Source organism: Poecilia mexicana, unplaced genomic scaffold, assembly GCF_051168715.1.
Source record: "Poecilia mexicana isolate PSO_F unplaced genomic scaffold, ASM5116871v1 scaffold_22, whole genome shotgun sequence".
NCBI classification, from domain to species: domain Eukaryota; kingdom Metazoa; phylum Chordata; class Actinopteri; order Cyprinodontiformes; family Poeciliidae; genus Poecilia; species Poecilia mexicana.
The window spans coordinates 19,604,934-19,627,999 of NW_028263391.1; the positions used below are offsets into that span (position 1 = coordinate 19,604,934).

Sequence of the window (23,066 nt, forward strand, 5' to 3'; positions counted from 1 at the left end):
ACACACTACCAGAAACTCTCGCACACTCCAAAAAAGTAGCCTCGCATACTCCAAAAAATTACGTTTTGTCTCTCACACACTACCAGAAACTCTCGCACACTCCAAAAAAGTTGCCTCGCATACTCCAAAAAATTACGTTTTGTCTCTCACACACTACCAGAAACTCTCGCACACTCCAAAAAAGTAGCCTCGCATACTCCAAAAAATTACGTTTTGTCTCTCACACACTACCAGAAACTCTCGCACACTCCAAAAAAGTAGCCTCGCATACTCCAAAAAATTACGTTTTGTCTCTCACACACTACCAGAAACTCTCGCACACTCCAAAAAAGTAGCCTCGCATACTCCAAAAAATTACGTTTTGTCTCTCACACACTACCAGAAACTCTCGCACACTCCAAAAAAGTAGCCTCGCATACTCCAAAAAATTACGTTTTGTCTCTCACACACTACCAGAAACTCTCGCACACTCCAAAAAAGTAGCCTCGCATACTCCAAAAAATTACGTTTCGTCTCTCACACACTACCAGAAACTCTCGCACACTCCAAAAAAGTAGCCTCGCATACTCCAAAAAATTACGTTTCGTCTCTCACACACTACCAGAAACTCTCGCACACTCCAAAAAAATAGCCACGCACACTAAAAAAAATACTAAAATGTCACACACACACAAACGTTAACTTTCTCGCACACATACACTGCTACCAAGCTCGCACATTCACAAACGTTAACTGTCTCGCACACATACACTAACAGCTCGCACATTCACAAACGTTAACTGTCTCGCACACATACACTAACAGCTCGCACATTCACAAACGTTAACTGTCTCGCACACATACACTGCTACCAGCTCGCACATTCACAAACGTTAACTGTCTCGCACACATACACTAACAGCTCGCACATTCACAAACGTTAACTGTCTCGCACACATACACTGCTACCAGCTCGCACACACACACACACAGACGTTTATCTCTCACATACACAAGACTAAAGTTGAACACACAGTACTAAGACTCGTTTTTTGAATGTGTGAGAGCGAGACTTTTTTTGAATGTGTGAGAGCGAAACTCTTTTTGAATGTGTGAGAGCGAGACTTTTTTTGAATGTGTGAGAGTTGTCACGGAAGAGGCGGGGCATAATTTTTGGATCAAACTGCGCATGCGTAGATCCTAAACTATAATTTTCCATTTTTGACTCACTGTATGTTGTATTACTTAGTATATTTGTGTTTTTAAATATATATAAATATATTGAAACTATCTTTCAATAGCTACCTTATATTAAACTATGTTAAGGACAAATGTCAAACATAGTGCAAATATTTTGAAAACAAAGTAAAAGATCTTGCAGGTATATTAATCTCCTTCCTCCTTCATCAGAAATGAAAAATTATAAATGCACACTATGTGTTGGGAACCTGTGTTTGTTGACTGACTTTTATTTGTCAGGCTTACGAGACAAAAGCTGAAAAAAGATCGATTTTCTTCGCTTTCAAAATAACACAAAACAGCGAAAAAAGACCTCCACACCGGACCTCGTTTATTTATGTATGTATTTTTATTTTGATAGCTGCCGATTAAACTGAAAGTTACACATTGACATGATCATATGAGTAGTTTTTACCGAGAAATCGATCAGAAGCGCCGTGAAAATGGTCAGATTCACCGGATCCACGTCTCTGGCTGCAATGCGCGCTCCCGTCACAGGGGGAACAGATTTTCACGGGGGAACAGAATTTCTCACAAGACCTCTTAATAATTCCTGTAATGCTGGCACCCAGTGGACAGATTGTACTACAGCAATTTTGCTATTTTTAATCAATCAATCAAATTCATTTATTTCTATAGCACATTTAATCTACAAGAAAGTTAAACGTTCTATATATATTTAAAATATATATAGCACAAATATACTAAGTAATAGAACATACAGTGAGTCAACAATCGAAACTTAAGGTTTAGGATCTACGCATGCGCAGTTTGATCCAAAAATTATGCCCCGCCTCTTCCGTGACAACTCTCACACATTCAAAAAAAGTCTCGCTCTCACACATTCAAAAAGAGTTTCGCTCTCACACATTCAAAAAAAGTCTCGCTCTCACACATTCAAAAAACGAGTCTTAGTACTGTGTGTTCAACTTTAGTCTTGTGTATGTGAGATATAAACGTCTGTGTGTGTGTGTGTGCGAGCTGGTAGCAGTGTATGTGTGCGAGAAAGTTAACGTTTGTGAATGTGCGAGCTGTTAGTGTATGTGTGCGAGACAGTTAACGTTTGTGAATGTGCGAGCTGTTAGTGTATGTGTGCGAGACAGTTAACGTTTGTGAATGTGCGAGCTGTTAGTGTATGTGTGCGAGACAGTTAACGTTTGTGAATGTGCGAGCTGGTAGCAGTGTATGTGTGCGAGAAAGTTAACGTTTGTGTGTGTGTGACATTTTAGTATTTTTTTTAGTGTGCGTGGCTATTTTTTTGGAGTGTGCGAGAGTTTCTGGTAGTGTGTGAGAGACGAAACGTAATTTTTTGGAGTGTGCGAGAGTTTCTGGTAGTGTGTGAGAGACGAAACGTAATTTTTTGGAGTATGCGAGGCTACTTTTTTGGAGTGTGCGAGAGTTTCTGGTAGTGTGTGAGAGACGAAACGTAATTTTTTGGAGTATGCGAGGCTACTTTTTTGGAGTGTGCGAGAGTTTCTGGTAGTGTGTGAGAGACAAAACGTAATTTTTTGGAGTATGCGAGGCTACTTTTTTGGAGTGTGCGAGAGTTTCTGGTAGTGTGTGAGAGACGAAACGTAATTTTTTGGAGTGTGCGAGAGTTTCTGGTAGTGTGTGAGAGACGAAACGTAATTTTTTGGAGTATGCGAGGCTACTTTTTTGGAGTGTGCGAGAGTTTCTGGTAGTGTGTGAGAGACGAAACGTAATTTTTGGAGTATGCGAGGCTACTTTTTTGGAGTGTGCGAGAGTTTCTGGTAGTGTGTGAGAGACGAAACGTAATTTTTGGAGTGTGCGAGAGTTTCTGGTAGTGTGTGAGAGACGAAACGTAATTTTTTGGAGTATGCGAGGCTACTTTTTGGAGTGTGCGAGAGTTTCTGGTAGTGTGTGAGAGACAAAACGTAATTTTTTTGAGTATGCGAGGCAACTTTTTTGGAGTATCCGAGACTTTTTGGTAGTGTGTGAGAGACAAAACGTAATTTTTTTGAGTATGCAAGGCAACTTTTTTGGAGTATGCGAGAGTTTCTGGTAGTGTGTGAGAGACGAAACGTAATTTTTTTGAGTATGCGAGGCAACTTTTTTGGAGTATGCGAGACTTTTTGGTAGTGTGTGAGAGACAAAACGTAAATTTTGTCCTAAACGGCCCCTCATATCCAGCAGCTCCTTAAATCTCCTGCAAGTGATAAGATAATTGCAGCCAGGTGTGCAATATGGTGGCCACGCCCTCCAGCAGAAATGTTCTCTTCCAGAAAGGAGTTTAACAAGCACACACACACACACACACACACACACACCTATACAGGTGCCGGTGAACTATAAGGACAATTTTTCCGAACCAGTCACAGTGGTGAATTATGGGAGCACCCCTTTTCACTTGTTCTACAGACTGGCTGAATGTGTCAAAAAATCTTTTATGAGCCACTCAACTAAGATCTCAGTTAAAATTGTGTATACACACTACAGAACTCTAAATATAATGACCTGACTTTATGCAACATTAACAGGACATTGATAATTAGATAGATAAGCCACGCCCCTGACATAACAGTATATTATAAGCACCAATGAGAATTGCAAGGACATTTAAAATAAGACTTCATAGAATGTCCCTAAAATATATTAAAGTACCCAAATGAACATCAAATGGATTAATTCACACCCTGCAATAATGGTAGTGTTCATTTGTCATGAACACAGGTATGGACTACAAAAATCTCAGTCCAAATATGAAAAAAATAATGATCAAATAGAAATATGGTCACCAATTGATTTCCCTTGTTCATTACCAATGGGGTAATGTTTAGATCTATACAAATTAAAATGTATAATGGAATAAAAACAACATTGTTTTTATTGCAATTTTTATTTTTTGGAGCAAACCAAAACACAGGCTCTTATCAAGCTTAGTTTTTCAAAACAGTTTGACTAAAACCTTTAAACCCAAGTTCTTCTAGATACCACACAATACACATGACTCAAACAAAACAAAAAATCCTACTTAAACAGATTCAGAAGCAAACAAATCTGTTTCAACACCGCTGCAATTTCTGTAGGAGACCAGGGCCATTTTTGATTTCTCTGAGGATGGTCCTTTTCAGGATAATCTACAAACAAGAGAGACAATTTTACTTTTTAAAATATAAATCATATGTGGGAGTGTGCTATAAAAGTATGCTTGTGATAAAGTTTTACATTCCAGTTCTGTTTATTGTGTCCATTGAAGAGAACCCTTTGACAATTTGATTTCTCAACGTGCAATGAATTAAATATGTATCCACCTAAAATTATTTTTCTCCAATTTTTTTATTATTATTAAATTGATTACCAAGTTGTGAAACAGTGCATTTATTACACATAGAAATCAAGAAGCTACAACCCTGGTGTGTCAAATATAAACTATCACTCAAAGCTTCATTTTATATTACACTGCAAGCTTTATTACCTGTTACAGAACAAGGTCATGCTTGTCATGATTCATATTCTGTCCTGTCGATTCTGTGTTTAAGCAGTGTATTACTTGTTCATAATCAGCAACTAACTTTGTAAGATTGTTTCAGCCTTATTTTTTAAAAATTGCACAGACCCAACCACTTCTCTGCATGTTTCTTACTGTGCTTTTTAAAGCTAAGGATAATACTCAATTCTTGTAACATGTTATGATGAGCCTTAAGTCAGAATCTCTAAACCTTACCACTAAGTAAAGAACCACCATGAATAGGAAGACAGCCATACCATCTTGGGGTTCTGAGGGTTTTTCAGTTGGTGGAATAATCTCCTTTCCCTTTCCTGCAATACATTAGTAATACTTCAGGCCAACAAAATAAAAGATACAAAATTTCAAATCAGTTACTAAATGACCAATGAAAGGTTAATTGAAGTAAGTCATACCAGAAGAGTTCCCATGTAATTCAACAGGAGATTGAGGTTTTCTGCATCCTGTCAAATTAGAGATACAAAACAAGTTGTCTGTTATATTAGTCTTAACTGCACAGAAACCTAACCTTTAGCCAAAATTAAAGAACATTATTATATTGTGCAATGATTACTATGTTAAATTATTGAAAATAAATTATTAATCAGGAGGAGGGGGAGGGTTGTTAAGGTAGTCATATCTTATACTGTATCTGACAGCTTTTAAAAACATTAATTTAGAATTAACACCATGGTAGAACACTTTCGAGTAAAACTGTATATAGAGCTATGGTAAAGCTAGGCTAGTTGTTTGGGAATAGTATTTAAAACAAAGTCCCAATGATTGCCAGCAATATTACTCTATGGGTCATCTACACACAGCCCTCATAATGCTGTCCCCTGACAGGAACAAGCATTGCTGGGACTGTGTCTACTCTCCCAAAAACCCATGTCCACTAAAATCCCTGTCAGAAAAATTAGAAAGATTTCCAAGTCAGAAAGCTGTTCACCTGGGTTTCAGGAAATGAAGATAGTGATCCCATCGGTTTATCACATACAGTTTTGTCAGAGTGAGCAGAAACCTGTGGAGAAGACAGCAAACGAGTCATTAAGATTCATTTAAAATTAACTTCAACGTAGAACACCATAGAGTAACACTCTATAAAGAGCTACGGTAAAGCTAGGCAAATTGTTTGGCAATAGTCTTTTAAGCAAGGTCGTAGTGATTGCCAACAATATTACTCTTCGGGTCATCTACACACAGTCCTCTTAATGCTGTCCCCTGACAGGAACAAGCATTGCTGGGACTGTGTCTACTCTCCCAAAAACCCATGTCCACTAAAATACCTGTCAGAAAAATTTGAAAGATTTCCAAGACAGAAAACTGTTCACCTGCATTTCAGGAAACGGGGATAGTGATCCCAGCAGTTCATCACCTACGGTTTTGTCAGAGTGAGCAGAAACCTGTGGAGAAGACAACAAACGAGTCATTAAGATTCATTTAAAATGTACTTCAAGGTAGAACACCATAGAGTATCACAGTATAAAGAGCTACGGTAAAGCTAGACAAATTGTTTGGCAATAGTATTTTAAGCAAAGTCCTAGTGATCGCCAACAATATTACTCAACAATATTACTCTTCGGGTCATCTACACACAGTCCTCATAATGCTGTACCCTGACAGGAACAAGCATTGCTGGGACTGTCTACTCCCCCAAAAACCAATGTCCACTAAAATACCTATCAGAAAATTAGAAAGATTTCCAAGACAGAAAGCTGTTCACCTGGGTTTCAGGAAACGAAGATAGTGATCCCATCGGTTTATCACCTACAGTTTTGTCAGAGTGAGCAGAAACCTGTGGAGAAGACAGCAAACGAGTCATTAAGATTCGTTTAAAATTAACTTCAACGTAGAACACCATAGAGTAACACTCTATAAAGAGCTACGGTAAAGCTAGGCAAATTGTTTGGCAATAGTCTTTTAAGCAAGGTCGTAGTGATTGCCAACAATATTGCTCTTCGGGTCATCTACACACAGTCCTCTTAATGCTGTCCCCTGACAGGAACAAGCATTGCTGGGACTGTGTCTACTCTCCCAAAAACCCATGTCCACTAAAATACCTGTCAGAAAAATTTGAAAGATTTCCAAGACAGAAAACTGTTCACCTGCATTTCAGGAAACGGGGATAGTGATCCCAGCAGTTCATCACCTACGGTTTTGTCAGAGTGAGCAGAAACCTGTGGAGAAGACAACAAACGAGTCATTAAGATTTGTTTAAAATTAACTTCAACGTAGAACACCATAGAGTAACACTCTATAAAGAGCTACGGTAAAGCTATGCAAATTGTTTGGCAATAGTCTTTTAAGCAAGGTCGTAGTGATTGCCAACAATATTACTCTTCGGGTCATCTACACACAGTCCTCATAACGCTGTCCCCTGACAGGAACAAGCATTGCTGGGACTGTGTCTACTCTCCCAAAAACCCATGTCCACTAAAATACCTGTCAGAAAAATTTGAAAAATTTCCAAGACAGAAAACTGTTCACCTGCGTTTCAGGAAACGGAGATAGTGATCCCAGCAGTTCATCACCTACGGTTTTGTCAGAGTGAGCAGAAACCTGTGGAGAAGACAACAAACGAGTCATTAAGATTCATTTAAAATGTACTTCAAGGTAGAACACCATAGAGTATAACAGTATAAAGAGCTATGGTAAAGCTAGACAAATTGTTTGGCAATAGTATTTTAAGCAAAGTCCTAGTGATCGCCAACAATATTACTCTTCGGGTCATCTACACACAGTCCTCATAATGCTGTCCCCTGACAGGAACAAGCATTGCTGGGACTGTGTCTATGCTCTCAAACACCCATGACCCAGTGATTGCCAACAATATTACTCTTTGGGTCATCTACACACAGTCCTCATAATGCTGTCCCCTGACAGGAACAGGCATTGCTGGGACTGTGTCTATGCTCTCAAACACCCATGACCCAATGATTCCCAACAATATTACTCTTTGGGTCTTCTACACACAGTCCTCATAATGCTGTCCCCTGACACAAACAAGCATTGCTGGGACTGTGTCTACTCTCCCAAAAACCCATGTCCACTAAAATACCTATCAGAAAAATTAGAAAGATTTCCAAGACAGAAAGCTGTTCACCTGGGTTTCAGGAAACAAGGATAGTGATCCCATCATTTCATCACCTACAGTTTTGTCAGAGTGAGCAGAAACCTGTGGAGAAGACAACAAACGAGTCATTAAGATTCATTTAAAATGAACTTCAACGTAGAACACCATAGAGTAACACTCTATAAAGAGCTACGGTAAAGCTAGGCAAATTGTTTGGCAATTGTATTTTAAGCAAGGTCCCAGTGATTGCCAACATTATTACTCTTCGGGTCATCTACACACAGTCCTCATAATGCTGTCCCCTGACAGGAACAAGCATTGCTGGTACTGTGTCTATGCTCTCAAACACACATGTTCCAATGAATGCCAACAATATTACTCTTTGGGTCATCTACACACAGTCCTCATAATGCTGTCCCCTGACAGGAACAAGCATTGCTGGGACTGTGTCTATGCTCTCAAACACACATGTTCCAATGAATGCCAACAATACTACTCTTCGGGTCATCTACACACAGTCCTCATAATGCTGTCCCCTGACAGGAACAAGCATTGCTGGGACTGTGTCTACTCTCCCAAAAACCCATGTCCACCAAAATACACGTGAGAAAAATTACAAAAATTTCCAAGTTGGACAGCTGTTCACCTGCGGTTCACGAGACGAGGGTAGTGATCCCATTGGTTCTTCTCTTACATTTTTTTCAGAGCGGGCAGAAACCTGTGGAGAAGACAGCAAACGAGTCATTAAGATTCATTTAATATTAACTTCAAGATACAGTAACACTATATATAGAGCTAATGCAATGATAGGTAAGCCAATTGGCCAAAGTATTTTAAACAAGGTCCTAGTGACAGAAAACAATATTACTCTTCTGGTTATATATACACAGTCTTAGAAATGCTGTGCCTTGACAGGAATAACCATTGCTTTGACTGCCTCGAGCAGGTACCTTAGGAGTATTCTTAAAATACATGGTGAAATGTCCTCACTAGTATGTAAACAAGCTATACTGTGCTTATATTGGAGACAGGTATGCTGAAAAAGACAGATATCTAAAAGTTGCAGGAAAATATACAGGACAGTGGGCCCTTAGTACCATGGTTGACAATTAAGCATAACAAAACTCCTCTTTGATTTAATAAAAAAGGGACTGAATGGGGAACAACTTCACACTATTTGTTGTCTGATGTTCCTTCCTGAATACATGCACTTATTCATTACTCACAGTTTTTTTTTAGTTTTTTTTTTACTGCATTGTGTTCTTATCACAATCATGAAAATTAACATAGGGCTGCACTTCTCTTAACCTCAGTTGCAGCTAATGTTTCATATTTTCATATCTGTTTAACTTAGCCAACAATAACATCTACAAAATATTTAGAAAGCACTACTTTATAAAACGAAAATGTTTAACAGTAGACAAGGTTAGCTGCACATGCTAACATCATAACTGAAGTCAGCAGCCATTAGCCCATGTTGCTGTTTTTGTTTCTAGTCGACATCTAGTCAGTTTGAACACAAATGTAACATTCAAATTCCTGTTTTTAAATGGTCATTCCATTTAACACATGGAGTGTTTAAACCTTGTTCTAAGTGGTCACCTGTTCTCAACACAAGCTAGCTTTTGCTCATTAGCTTAATTAGCAAGTGCTGCATGAAAATATATGTTGGTCACATTGCAAATATCAGTAAAAGTTTGCTAACCTTGCTTATGTTCAAAGCACTTTAACAAAGACTTACCTGCATACTTCTCCACATCCATCTGAGTTCCAGTGCAGTATAATTGTGTATCCTCGCAGAGAGTGCAACATCAGTCTTGGGAGGAAAATGACAGGTGGGGAGGGATTAAGGCTCCACCCCTTTTCCTCTCTCCAATTTGGTGTTCTTTGATGAACAAATCATCCACTAGATTTTGTGATAGAATAATTATTTATCCACTACCTGGGACCTTCATGACAGTGATTTCCAAAATTATTACAGATGTCATTTCCATAGTGATCAGTTATATAGTATGTGCAATTGTGTATATCAGGGGTATTCAATTTATGATATCTTAGCAATATTTCATGATGCCAAGGTCTGAAGTAATATATATATATATATATATATATATATATATATATATATATATATATATATATATATATATATATATATATATGGCAGGGAAAGTGTACATGGAACGACATAACCAAGTGGCGGGCATAGTGTACAGAAACATCTGTGCAGAATATGGACTGGAAGCCCCGAGATCAAAATGGGGAACAACCCCAAAAGTGGTGGAGAATGACCGAGCTAAGATCCTGTGGGACTTCCAGATCCAGACAGACAAGATGGCAATGGCGAACCAACCGGACATTGTGGTGGTGGATAAAGAACAGAGGAAAGCCGTTGTGGTGGATGTAGCAATACCAAATGACTACAACATCAGGAAAAAGGAGCACGAGAAATTGGAGAAATACCAGGGCCTCAGAGAGGAACTGGAGAAGGCCTGGAAGGTGAAGACCACAGTGGTGCCAGTGGTCATCAGGGCCCTCGGGGCAGTCACCCCCAAACTGGAGCAGTGGCTAAAACAGATCCCAGGAATGACATCAGACATCTTAGTCCAGAAATGTGCAGTTCTAGGCACAGCCAAGATACTGCGCAGAACCCTCGACCTCCCAGGCCTCTGGTAGAGGACCCGAGCTCAGAGGATGAAGAAGACCACCCGCGGAGGGTGAGAAGGGAACTATATATATATATATACTTAAAAAAACTTAGCTAGGTAGTTGTTTCAGCATCTGCATGACTTGATTTGCTTTTCAAATTAAATGAATTCAGTCTTATTCGAGTACCTTTTGACAATATTTATTGTCATGAAACAGGGAGTTGAACATGTATGTCTCAATCACTGAGTAAAAGTAGGATGTCAAGTCAAAAGAAGAACATAGGTGAAACAAGAAAACTTGTTTACAAGTGACTAACCTCAGAAAAACAAATTGAAGAAAGCTTTATATTTTTGTTTACCATCTGGACTTAAACTATTTAAAAATGAACAGATTTAATAACTGAACATTTTTAGACTTAGATCACTTATTTCTTTTGCTTTCAGTGACAGAAGTGAGTGCTTGCTTGTCATGCCATAATTTTAACCTGTGCTTGAGTGATGTCAGAACCAGTCTCATGTATGTGGATGTGCTCATTGGTGAGCCAGGAACAATATTTTGTTTCTATAATATTCATTGTAGAGAAAGCTGACTCACGTGTCACGTGTGTGGAGCCAAACATAATTAAGATTTACCTACTAAGATTTAAGATTTACCTACTTACCTCAGAGCTGGGAAAGCTTTGAGGACAGTAGCCCTTTGGAGCCAGGGGATCAGTCCTTACAGACTTTTCCTTCATGGATAAATCTGCTTAGACCAGTGTTTCTCAACCCCAGTCCTCACGCCCCCCTGCTCTGCATGTTTTAGATGTGTCTCTATTCCAGAACAGCTGATTCAAATGATTGCATGACCATCCAATACTGCAGAAGCCTGTTAATCACCCAGAGATACAATCCAGGTGTGTGGCAGAAGGGAAATACCTAAAACATGCAGGACAGTGGGGGCGGTGAGGACCAGGGTTGAGAAACACTGGCTTATACTGTAAAAGCTGCACCAGTAAATCAGACAGTGCTCAACAAGATTTTAGGTTGTCATTTTTGTTTTGGGTCCACATGAGACATCATTTTAGTCTAGATGCGGACCAGGGTCCACCTATTAGTGACCTGTGGTGTATATCTTGATCTCATTGGGTCTTTATTCAATTAAATTCAAAAGTAGTTTGCTTATTCAAAACGGAAATTAAATGTTGACGTAACTAATTAAGGAGTTATAATAGATTGTGATGGCTGTGGCCAAGAAAGATCTCCTGTAGCAGTCCGCTTTACAACCAATCTGTAGAAACGTCTGGCTGAAGAGACTCAGATTTGAAATAACAGGATGGTGAGCATTGTCTAAAACTTTTTTTGATTTTATGCAAAATTCCTCTGTGGATCATCATCTTCAGAATTTTAACAGTCGTCCCCAGAACAGAACCAGCCTTCTTTATCAAATTGTTAAGCTTTTTAAGTCCCTGGGTCTGATGCTGCTCTCCCAACAGATGACAGCAGAGGAGACGGTGCTCTCAACAACAGACTTATAAAAGATATGCAGGATCTTGCTGCAAACCTTAAAGGATTTTAGCTTCCTCAAGAAATACTGTCTACTCTGTCCTTTCTTGTAGACGGTTTCACTGTTGAGTTTCAAGTCTAGTCTGTTATCTAGCTGAACACCAAGGTGTTACTCCATTTTCCTTAACCACCTCCACTTCTTCTCCCATGATGGAAATGGGGCTTGATCTAACACTGTTTCTCCGGAAATCAACAATAATCTCCTTTGTTCTATTTTCATTCAGGATGAGATAATTGTCCCCACACCATGCCACAAAGCAGTCCACCAGCTCTCTGTACTCAGCCTCTTGTCCATCTCTGATGCATCCCACAACTGCAGTCAGCCGAGTATTTTCATAGGTGACAGAAGTCAGACTTATCCTGAAAGCATGATGTGCACAGAGTGAAAATGAATGGTGAGAGTACAGTGCCCTGTGGAGCTCCTGTGTTGTTGACCACCTGGTTAGACACACAGTCCTTGTTGAGGCCTCCATCTGTGTCTTCTGAAGTTTCTCACAGAGCAGATCAGGCTGAATTGTGTTAAATGCACTGGAGAAATCAAAGAACATGATCCTCAAAGTGCTGCCTGCTTTGTCCAGATGACAGTGGGTTTGATGAAGCAGGTATGTGATGGCACCATAAATTCCTACTCCATGGCAATAAGCAAACTGCAGGGGGTCCTGATATGTGCTTGTCAGCTTATTCAGGTGGGCCAACAGGAGTCTTTCCGTGACCTTCATGATATGGGATATCAGGGCAGAAGTCCAACAACAGAAGTCCAACAACAGAACACCTATCAGGTTCAGGTCAGGAGATCCATTTCTTCCTACCGTGCCCCTCCAGGTCTCATTGTTATTGCCCAAGTGAGCATTGAAGTCTCCAAGCAGAACAAGGGAGTCCTCAAGAGGTGCACTCTACATTAACATTCAAAGGACTCCAAAAAGGGTGGGTAATCTGAACATGCACATGCACAAACCGTCAGGACCCAGCCCCCCACTTCTAAGCAGAGGGAGGCTACCCTCTCACTCACTGGGACGAACCTCAATGTGTAAGCACCGAGATGGGGGGCAACAAAAGTATGTCCACTCTGGCCAAATGCCTGTCACTGGGGGCAACTCCAGAGAGAAAGAGTGTCCAACCCCTCTCAAGGAGACTGGTTCCAGAACCCGAGCCATGGGTCAAGGTGAAACCGACTATTTCTAGATGGAACCTCTCAACCTTGCACACCTGCTTAGGCTTCTTCCCCACCAGAGGTGACATTTCGCATCCCAAGAGCCAGTTTCTGTAGCCAGGGGTCAGATTCTCGGTTTTCCTCTCTCAAAAGAGGAACATTGGAGTAACCATAGGGTACTTGGTTACCTTCCTGACTAAGGCCCTTCTCTCCTGATTACTCAATTTAGACAACCAACTAGCTCTATACAGAGTACTAGTTGTTCCAAACTGATTCCATTTATGAATGAAGGAGGCCACTGAGCTCATTGGGGCCTTCAAAGCAGGAGAATGTTTTATATCTTTCCCCAGATTTTTGCCTCAAAACAATGCTGTCTCTGAGGTCTACAGACAATGTATTTGATTTCATGCTTGGTGTTTGCATACTGATATCCATTGTCCATTTTGGGACTTTATAAAGACAGGTGTGTGCCTTTCCAGATCTAATCAAATCAACAGAATTGGCTATTACAGGTGGAATCTATTTAAGTTGTAGAACTTAATCTCTGCAATTATCAGTGAAAATAGCTCTATTTCGAGCTTCATGAAAAAGGCTGTGAATACTTATGTATGTAAATTTAATTTCTTAGTAATTCTGTTTTTAGTTAGTTTGCAAAAATCACACATTTTTCACACATCGTGTCATAATAGGGCATTTGTGTTATGAATCTTGAGGAAAGGGACTAATACAATTTGGAAAAATTTTATAACATAGCCAAACATGGAAAAATTGAAGCGTTGTGAATACTTTCCAGATTCACTGTATATATGGATAAAAAGGTGTTGTCCAGGGATGTTCACATAACCTCTTACAAGTCTAAGTCTCTTTTTAGTGAAATCTGCAACATCTAGTGAGTTGCATTACTCTAGGTTAGGATTTAGTTGGGTAAAGTTTGTCCCTATACCTAAGCTATTACATTTGCATGTGATAATTAACTTTCAATCTCCCAATATTTATTAACAACTATCTTTTAATCATTCAAAATTTAATTTACAATCCAAAAATATGCTATGGCCAGTAATACCATACCATTAAGCCACTGAAATTTTTAGACTCAATATTATCAATCCTCTTACATCCTTCAGTATACTATAAAACCATAGATTAAAGATTAACTTTGTTGAAATGAATCACTCAACAGCCAGTTACAGATTTAGTACATCTAAAATAATCAGTGTTTTAATTTAGCCAGATTTGCATTCAATAAAGTAGCATATTTTTAGGAGAATTGTTATTTAACACACATTTTCCTGACAAAAACCTTCATTACAGGGACCCGCATATGCTGGCCAATCAGCGTGTCTAAAAAGATACACATGTGTGAATTATTCATGAGCAAGTGCAATACCAAGAGTTACCACCCGGGGCGCAAATCGATACACACATTATACACACATGTCTTGTAATTGTGACTTATGGGGACTTTGCCTGATTTTTGGAATTTAACCCTTTGACATCCATTCAAACCCCCTCCAATCATTTTTATGTTGCAAGAATTATGAGGACATCGGCACTGTCCCACTAATTCAAAATGTCCCGTTAGTGTTGCGTGTATACAGGCGAAATGTCCTGTTAATTCACCTGTGCAAACACACACACACACACACACACACACACACACACACACACACACGGACAGGGATCCTGACAAAACCAAGATCAAACAATGACAACGTTTTAACTGCATGAATGAAATGATGAGCAACCCTAAAATGATTAACGTATATATCTTTAAAACATTTAATAAAGCAAAATAAGTGATGACTGACAAAGCAGGACAATTTAAAAAGCATGTGGACAGAGATGCTGTGGGTTTGTTGCAACAGCCTTCATAGTCTTCTTCTTTTGGGCAATGTTTCCTTATCATCGGACATCAAATACAGTACCCACGAATGCTGCTGTGATGCGGGATGAGGTCACAAGAGTCCAGCTCCTTTACAAATAACCGTGGCACTAAACACGTCAAGAGCTGCAAAAGAGGAAAGAGCACATTAATTCAGGCCAGTCGATACTTGTTAGCAACGCCAGCTAATAAATAACCCAGAGTTTGGACCCAGGCTTGGCCATGTTTTTCAGCTGCCCGTGGCATCTTAATGTGCTGCTTTAATCAGGACCAGCGGCTGTTAAAGGGCTTACGTTTGCACATTGCCTGCTACATTCCCCGTAACATTCCCCTCCATGTTCCGGGGATTTACATGGATCCAGTAAGCCACCACCAGAGCCTCTTGTCTTTCCTTGTTATTCCAATTCTTATTGTTTGAAACAACCCTTTCCGCCCTTTGCTAACCCGATCCCGCCTTGTGTCTCCCTTTTTTTCATATCGTAAGAGACAAATGGCAGGAGTAGGGTCAGGGAGAATAAGAAAGGCTTTGGTAGGTAATGACGTTAGAACCCTGATTTTCCATCCGTTTTCCTGTTAGAGGGAAAGACCCTCTTCGTGCTGGTCTAAGGCATGCAGGGGAACGAGCAACACTGACACAAGCCGGATGTTAATACAGAGATTGTCCGATGATTATTGCAGGTTCACCGAGATTCAGATGGCAGATTTAAGTTGCCGTTCCGCACCGGTAGTCATGCCAACTGCACTGAGAAACTATTAAATGGCTCTGCATGGCAAAGTAGAGATACCCCCAAGAAGGAAGAAAAACGTCAGTCTATTGGCCCCACAAACCCAGGATAAGCCTCTCATCAGTTTGGGAGCAGCAGGCTGCTTATGGTACAAACTACTTTTGACACTCTGACTCATTTTCATACATATTGTTTCCATAACTTTTTGGTCAGGATAAGCAGCACAGCTCCTGGAATAAGTCTCTCAGCAGCAGACTCTGAATTCCCATAAACATGCACCATTACTTCAGTGAAACCTAAACTCATTCATGTGGGACATACAACAAAGAGAATGTATTAAAATTTTTATATTGTATAGAAAATTGACCAAATGTAATATTTGCTGTTAGAAATACAGGCATTTATGCTTTATGGAAAATATCAGGCCTGAATACCCTTTTAATTGTTGAAGTTCTGAGAGAATCGACAAGGCTACCACCTTTTTATATTCTTTATATTGCCAACTCCATTATATTTTCTAATAGGGTTTTCTTCTCCTCACACACAGTTTGGGAATTATCCATAATAATGGGGCACTATTTTCCAAATCCACATTTGAAACTTGGTGACATGGCGGAATTGGTTCTCAGTAATGTTATAAATTTAGATATATGTTACAAAATAATCACCAAGGCAAAGTGCAGTTGGTAAATAAACAAAATTGTTAAATTTCTGAATAACTAGAGCAAGAAGTTATTTTATTTGGAAACTTCTACCATTATATCGAAACTCTGCCCATTAGAAACTGAACAGTATTCCTGCAGACATGAATGCCTCTGCTCATCTACGTTACCTTGGTGTTTTCTTTTAGGCAGCATCTTTCAGGTTCTCATCTCCAAAGTAAGACTCTACGCCAGTCGGCTTCAAGGTGTCTATGTCTTGCTACTGTGCTTTTGCTCCGAACGAATTTACCTGATTGTTGTACTCTGGAGAAAGTTTGCAGCTGGATGACAGTGTAGAGAATTCCCTTTGCTTCTCTCGAAGCATTTACCCTGACAGCAAAAGTTATCTGCGCCGTTCCTGACCTAAATATAGGTGAGCATTTAACACAAACCTGTAGACCTGGGTTGGGGTCTTTTTCCTCCAACAGCTCAGTACCAGTGTGGGGTTGGGTGATGATTTGGTGATGAAAATTAGCCATGTGTTCCTTTCAGACTTCCATCTTATTGGCTGAAATCTACAGCAGCAGTGTTTGACTAAACAGTAAAGCTCAGTATTTTAATCACCACACTGAAACAGCTCAGGATTACTCCATAAACAAGCACAATTCAAACAGAAAGTTTGCCATGTTAAAACCTTTGAGACTGATATTTAAAGCAAGGGCTGATTTCTTCATTAAATCGAGTATATTTAGCAAAAACTTAGTCCCTATTTTCTAGAAGCTTTATGGTTTTTAAGCTGTTTTTACGTTTGTGTTTTGGTGGATTGTTTGCGGTTTTGCTGTGCTGCATCACAAATATTCAAAGACCCAACCTGAGATCTATGGATCTGTAAAGACTGGGGCTCGAAGGTGAGCTGTTTTCCAGTGTGCCCATGAGATTTCATAAAGACCCCTATAAGCCATGGAGTTTGGCAGAAAATGACTTTAATAAAAGGTTTTCTCTTTTCTGTTGGTCCTATCTTCTGAAGCAACAGCTCTTATTCCATCTCTGCCCACTTTCTGTTTTTTCTTGCAAAACATTGAGTCAACAGTTGTGAGCAAAATAGTGGATCGGGCGGTGTCAGGCTTTTTACTTAAAAAAAAAAAAAAAATCACAGATCTGTGTTACTGACAGGGTGAAGAGCTGGGATGACGGGTGATGTTCAGTACAGACCATCACTCTGTTCTTTTGTTATCCCTGATCAAGAGGCAACACATGTCAGGCTTTTGAAACGGCTCCTGGAGCATGACCTTAGAGGCCAAGGTCCTGCACAGGGCCGCCGGAGCAGAGGCAGCTGCAACTGACTGACGCAGACGAAAAAAAAAAAAAAAAAAAAAAACAGGCTACATTTTCTTAATGCAGGTGTTTAAAAGCAGAGACACTGCCCTATTAAAAATGATAACTGTTTAGAATGTAGGGTATGCTGCTGTAATTTTTTATTATTTTGAAGATTTACCAATGTGGCACAGTCTCAAACTTCACATATGAGGACAGATTTCTGAAGTTACTCCTTCTATTCAAGATCAGATATTAAGACCTGGGCTATAAAACATGTTTACAGGTATTTTTTTTTCATTCTGATCTATTTCTTTCTTTAACTTTAGATGTTTTTAATATCTTCTTTCACAACCTGTAAATCACACTCCTGAAAATTGGACAGATGTTGCTGAAAGAATAAGTCAAATCAAGACAGACATGACTAAGTATGCTGAATGGATGAAGCTGCCAGCACACTCACCCTGGGAACAGCAACATCAATAGAGTAGAGGGGATATTATCCTACCCCAGCAGAGGTTACTCAGGAATTAATGAACTTTCAGTCGGACTTCTTATCCCATCGTATTGACGGGATGAAGTCAGAAACCTCACCGGTCCCAGCTACAAGAACAGAGACAGTTTCCTGGAATGAAAAAGCGTTGCCTCTTATCTCTGAGACAGGTTGTAAGAAGGGCCGGTGAACAAGGCAGAGGGCACACACACATAATCACACACACACAAATCCCCAAGAGTGAGAGTGCTCGGCACGCCAGACCATGCCAAGTAAAACACTCGGCTCAGGTCAGATAAAACCAGTGGCAGATGAATTGCTCTTAACTGTTGAATGGCTGCTGTGGAAAAAAATGGTTTGTTGTGACATATTTTTAACTTGAAATTCACAACAGTTTTCTTAAGTTACACTGAAGGAAGATTTTCATACTTCAAAGTCAGTCCTTTGTTTTTTGAGTCACTCTTTCACTCACCAAGTCAAATACAAATGCAACTCTTCTTTTGTTAGAACTTGCGAGTGATTGAGTTAAAGAGCTACCAGAAACCTGGTTAAGGTGAAATCGGGCAGATTTCAACTTAAGAGAAATTTGGGGATACAATGTGCATGGTAGCTCACCATGCAAAATGCTGACATTTCTTTAATGAATAAGTCTTTGACCCTTCCAAAAAAAAAAAAAAATAACTGAGCCCATCAACCTGATCTATAGTCGGAAATTTGACTTTAGTGATTAACTGGGGTGGCTGACAGAGAAAATGCACCTAACTGAGGAAGAAGCGCCTGTTCATACTTAAAATACGTCAGTGTTGTATTTCAACTCTGTATTATGAGTTTCAAGAGAGAAAAATGCCTCAAAAATGCTTATACAGACAAATAAGAGGTAATATCTTCACTAATTGTAATTTTTTTTATTTGCTTCTTAATAAAGGAGATGATTATAGTAGTCCTGTCCAGCCTATTTGTGAAAATGTTGCCACAGTAAGTGTTGAAAGTAGGGGAAACGCTGCTTTTTCATTTTAGCACACTTGACATATTTACATAAAGAAACTTTAAAGGGTGTTGTCACTGTAAATTATTGATGAGCAATGGAGCTTTGAACAGAGGTGGCTTTTTCTCCCATCACAATCCCATTGTAATTAATTTTATTTACCGTTTCTAAATTATGATATATTACTACCAAAAAGTCACACTATAACGTTTAAATGTTGTAAAAAGGATTGGAAAGATTTTATTTGCTGTGCGTTGCATCATGATCCACTGCCTGCCATGTGAAAAGTCAAAGTAGACTTACAAAATTTTGTCTATGAAATACTTGATACAACATTTTTTCCATGGTATTGCAAAATAAAGACTTTGCTTCTGACTTTTGAGAAGAGCTCCATTTTTTTTTCTTTGGTTTTCAGTTAAAGAAAATGACGGAGGAGAGAAAACCCGGTGCGTGTTATGTGATCCGTTGCCTGCTGCTGAGATATTATGACTTTTTGAATGAATAAATTAGCACACAGAAGACACCAAATCCATCCCTTTGTGATTAAAGAAACTCCATCAGATTCCTCACTTTCTTATTAGAAGGGAGTGTTGAACAGGAAATGGCATTTTTTTTGGGGGGGGGGGGGTTGCCTTGCTTTCTCATGCACACACACACACACACAATCCCCCCGTCCATTTATTCCAACATATTTCTCCGGGGCGCTGTTGCTGTTCTGTCTGAGGCTGCACAAAGATTAGCCCTCTGCTGCGATTAAAGAAAGACCAAGTAAAAGAGAGAAAAGGGTAATCATACTTCCATTCTTGAGTCATTTCTGAAAAGAGAATTCCCTCTAATTCTCCACATAATAATGGGTTTATAGCCTTTATTTGCAACTGGATGGGTTGGCCTTAATTACAGTCATTGGAGACCTTTCTTTGGGCTTTTGTAATCTTCGACATATCAGCGCTTGATGAGATTACTGTTTAATAGGTGGTAATATTTTCAGTTTGCAAAACGTGATTATCCTTTGTTCGTCATTTTCAATACAAGACGGCCGTTTGTGATTTCCACCAACGCTGAAATTGAGTGGTAATGAACTCGCATTTTAATATCCACATTTAAGGAACTGCGACAATACATGTTTTATGTTTCTGTGCTTCAGATAGCGCATTATATATTTCAGACCGCCGGTGAAGAGGTTTTAATGCAAGTGAAGAACAGATGGGGGCGCTGATCATGCGAATTATAAATATGAGACAGGATATAGAAATGCTGAACAAGCTGCTCAGTTTAGGAGATTATTAATTGAAGTTTAGGATCAAATAAAATAACATTAAATAAAAAAAAAGAATAAATCTAATTTGGGGGCACTCATTGATAATCGTCAGCTTTGATCTCTGACAAAAGGTAAGGCCACAGAAACAAAAGCTTCATTTTCTCATCCTCTTTATTTTCTAATTTCTTTTACCTTTTCCATTTTCTCTTGTTATGCAGCTTGTGTCTACGATGCAGAATTATTCAAATCCCAGCGTCAGGGTACTGCTTTATCCACCTTCCAATGGTGTTACTCTCAGTCCCTATGGGATCACAGTCATGGATCTGTGTGTGCGTGCGTGTGCGCGTGCGTGTGGGTGTGTGTGTGTGTGTGTGTGTGTGGTCTTGTATTTGATGCATTGTAAGGACCATTTTCCTAACACATACTACATTGTGCGGACCGACTGCTCCTCATGGGGCCCTAAGAACATAGTTTGATTCAGAAACAGAAGAAGTGTTGATTTTGAATTATGAGTTAGGTTTATAACCAATGTGTGAATTGAGTTTAGGTAAGGTTAAGTGTTAGACAAGTACTGGTAATGGTTAGGTGTGGGGTCAGGGTTAGGCTAGAGAAATGAATGAAAAATGAATGGAAGTCAATGGAAAGTCCTTGTGAAGATAGAAAGACATACTATGAGTGTGTGTGTGTGTGTGGGGTGTGTGTGTGTGTGTGTGTGTGTGTGTGTGTGTGTATCCTGCAAGTCCACCTTGAAGCTGTTCTCACTGTCTCATCCTCAGAGCTGAAGGGAGGTGGAGGAGGAGGAAAAGCCTTCATCCTTCCTCCCTCTGAGGTTTCCTCCGTCTGCATAAGAAGCAGAAATGTTGCTGCTCCTCCTGAGCCAAAGCAGGTCACTTTACAAAAACCGTGAGAGAGCAAACATTGATCCTTGGCTAAGAAAATGATTTTTTCATAAGACTAAGGACAATTTGATTTTAAATGTTTCAAAATATGAAATTCAGGATAAAGTTTATACAAGTTAACTTAGTAGGAAAGCTTTACAATCTGACCAGTAAAACTTAAAGTTAATGTCTGAGAAAGACCAGAAGGAAACCGATACCATTTAGGTCAAAGACGGACAACAAAAAGTCTGAATGTGTAAAAGAACTGAAATTCACTGAAAAAGCATCCAAAGTCCAAGTCAATAGACAATCTTTAAAGGGCACCAGAACGCCCAGATAACTATTATTGAAGGCCATTGCTGGGTTACTTCATGCTCCATACAGGAGCATGAAGTACACTTCGGCATTTTCATTATTGATTCTAATCAATAAAGAATGGCAAATACACAGCTGGAATTTGCACATTTTTTTTTCATTATTCATGGCATTTTAAGCATATTACTGGAAAATGTTGATGTGACCAACCAAGAACTCATATTCAACGATTGATACATCTACTACTTAGGTTTTCAAAAGCAATCCTTTGTGCAACTTTGCTCAAAGTGGCAATTGGTATACAAGTTGAGACAGAGAGAAGTAATGTGCTGCCCATACCCATACAGCTGATCACTTTTGGTTCCAACAGATGAGTTTAAGAGGGAGCAGGCAGGTCGATCAGGACCGCACCACAAACCATGAGCCAAGACATGTGATGACATTACCTATAGCTTAGTGCAGCTTATATAATTTCCATACAGTGCAGTCAGGTAGTGTGATGTTAAAGTGCAATTTGCAGCAAGAGTCAGTTTTCCAAATTTTTTTGTTACTTAATTGAATCTTAAAATCAAAGGTAAAATTTGATCAGATTTGATCTGATTCTCTTGCAGAGGACCAATGGAGCCCAGCAGTTGTCTTTGTCCTTTTTAATTCAGAGCAGCCGCTTGTTCTCTCTCTTTTATATTCAGCAGCAGCTCCCTGAAAGCTGTCAGCTGGCTGCGGTTTGGATGGGACGTTTCCAGTTTGGCCGCAATCTCGTCTCTCTGCGGTCAGCATTTACGATGAAAACAGAATGTATGAATCAAAGAAACAAATGGATTTTAATTAATTGTCCACACAAAGGCCAAAGCCCCCCGCTGTGGTTAGTTTTTTTTTTTTTTTTTTCTTTTTTCATTTCTCTTACTGTCTGTGCTGGGCACCACTTCAGGGAGGCTCTGAGTGCTCCACAGCCGGCCGGCCAGCCAAGGCCGCGCAGAGTCCCACAGCGTGCCAATCCCACAATCCACTCGGCTCAATTAGGTTTGTCTTCGTCTCTCCACCTCTCTCGCCCATACAGCAGTGGTAAGGGACTCAAAGCTGCCACTCATTAAGATAAACTGTGCCAAGCTCGGAACTGCTCACTGCCAAAGCTTTAGTGGCTGTGTATGATGAGAAATCAGAGTGTGAGCCCATTGCAGTGGTTTCCAGAGGTTTCCAAGGAGGGGTCCGGCTGTGTTCAGCAATTTTCCAACCTATTCAGTGACAGAATGTGGAAGGTTTTCAGCATGTTCATCAATTATTCTTCAAAGAGCTTGTTTTTTAATTCATGCCTTTTTAGAAAAACTTGACTTCTAAATTGTCAGTGCAGGGGTTGGGTTCAGATTTAAAACAAACCTTTGTGCAGCTGCAACTTAGCAGAATAGTCATAGTCTATCCTGGCCCAAATCTGAACTTTAAGATGAAAAGATAGAAAAGAAATAAAGCTAGATTTTCAG

General features: G+C 39.6%; 2 long non-coding RNA genes across 2 annotated transcripts in view; one reads left to right on the top strand and one right to left on the bottom strand.

Moving 5' to 3' along the window:
- LOC106932191 (uncharacterized) overlaps window positions 1-23,066 on the top strand; it is a 66,619-nt gene that overhangs the window by 12,718 nt on the left and 30,835 nt on the right. The window lies entirely within an intron of this gene.
- On the bottom strand, window positions 4,057-5,988 carry LOC148152837 (uncharacterized). The gene is made up of 4 exons (XR_015761995.1): window positions 5,634-5,988; window positions 5,101-5,148; window positions 4,945-4,998; window positions 4,057-4,316 (listed from the first exon to the last, which is right to left on the bottom strand). It is a non-coding gene; the product is annotated as an uncharacterized LOC148152837 (long non-coding RNA).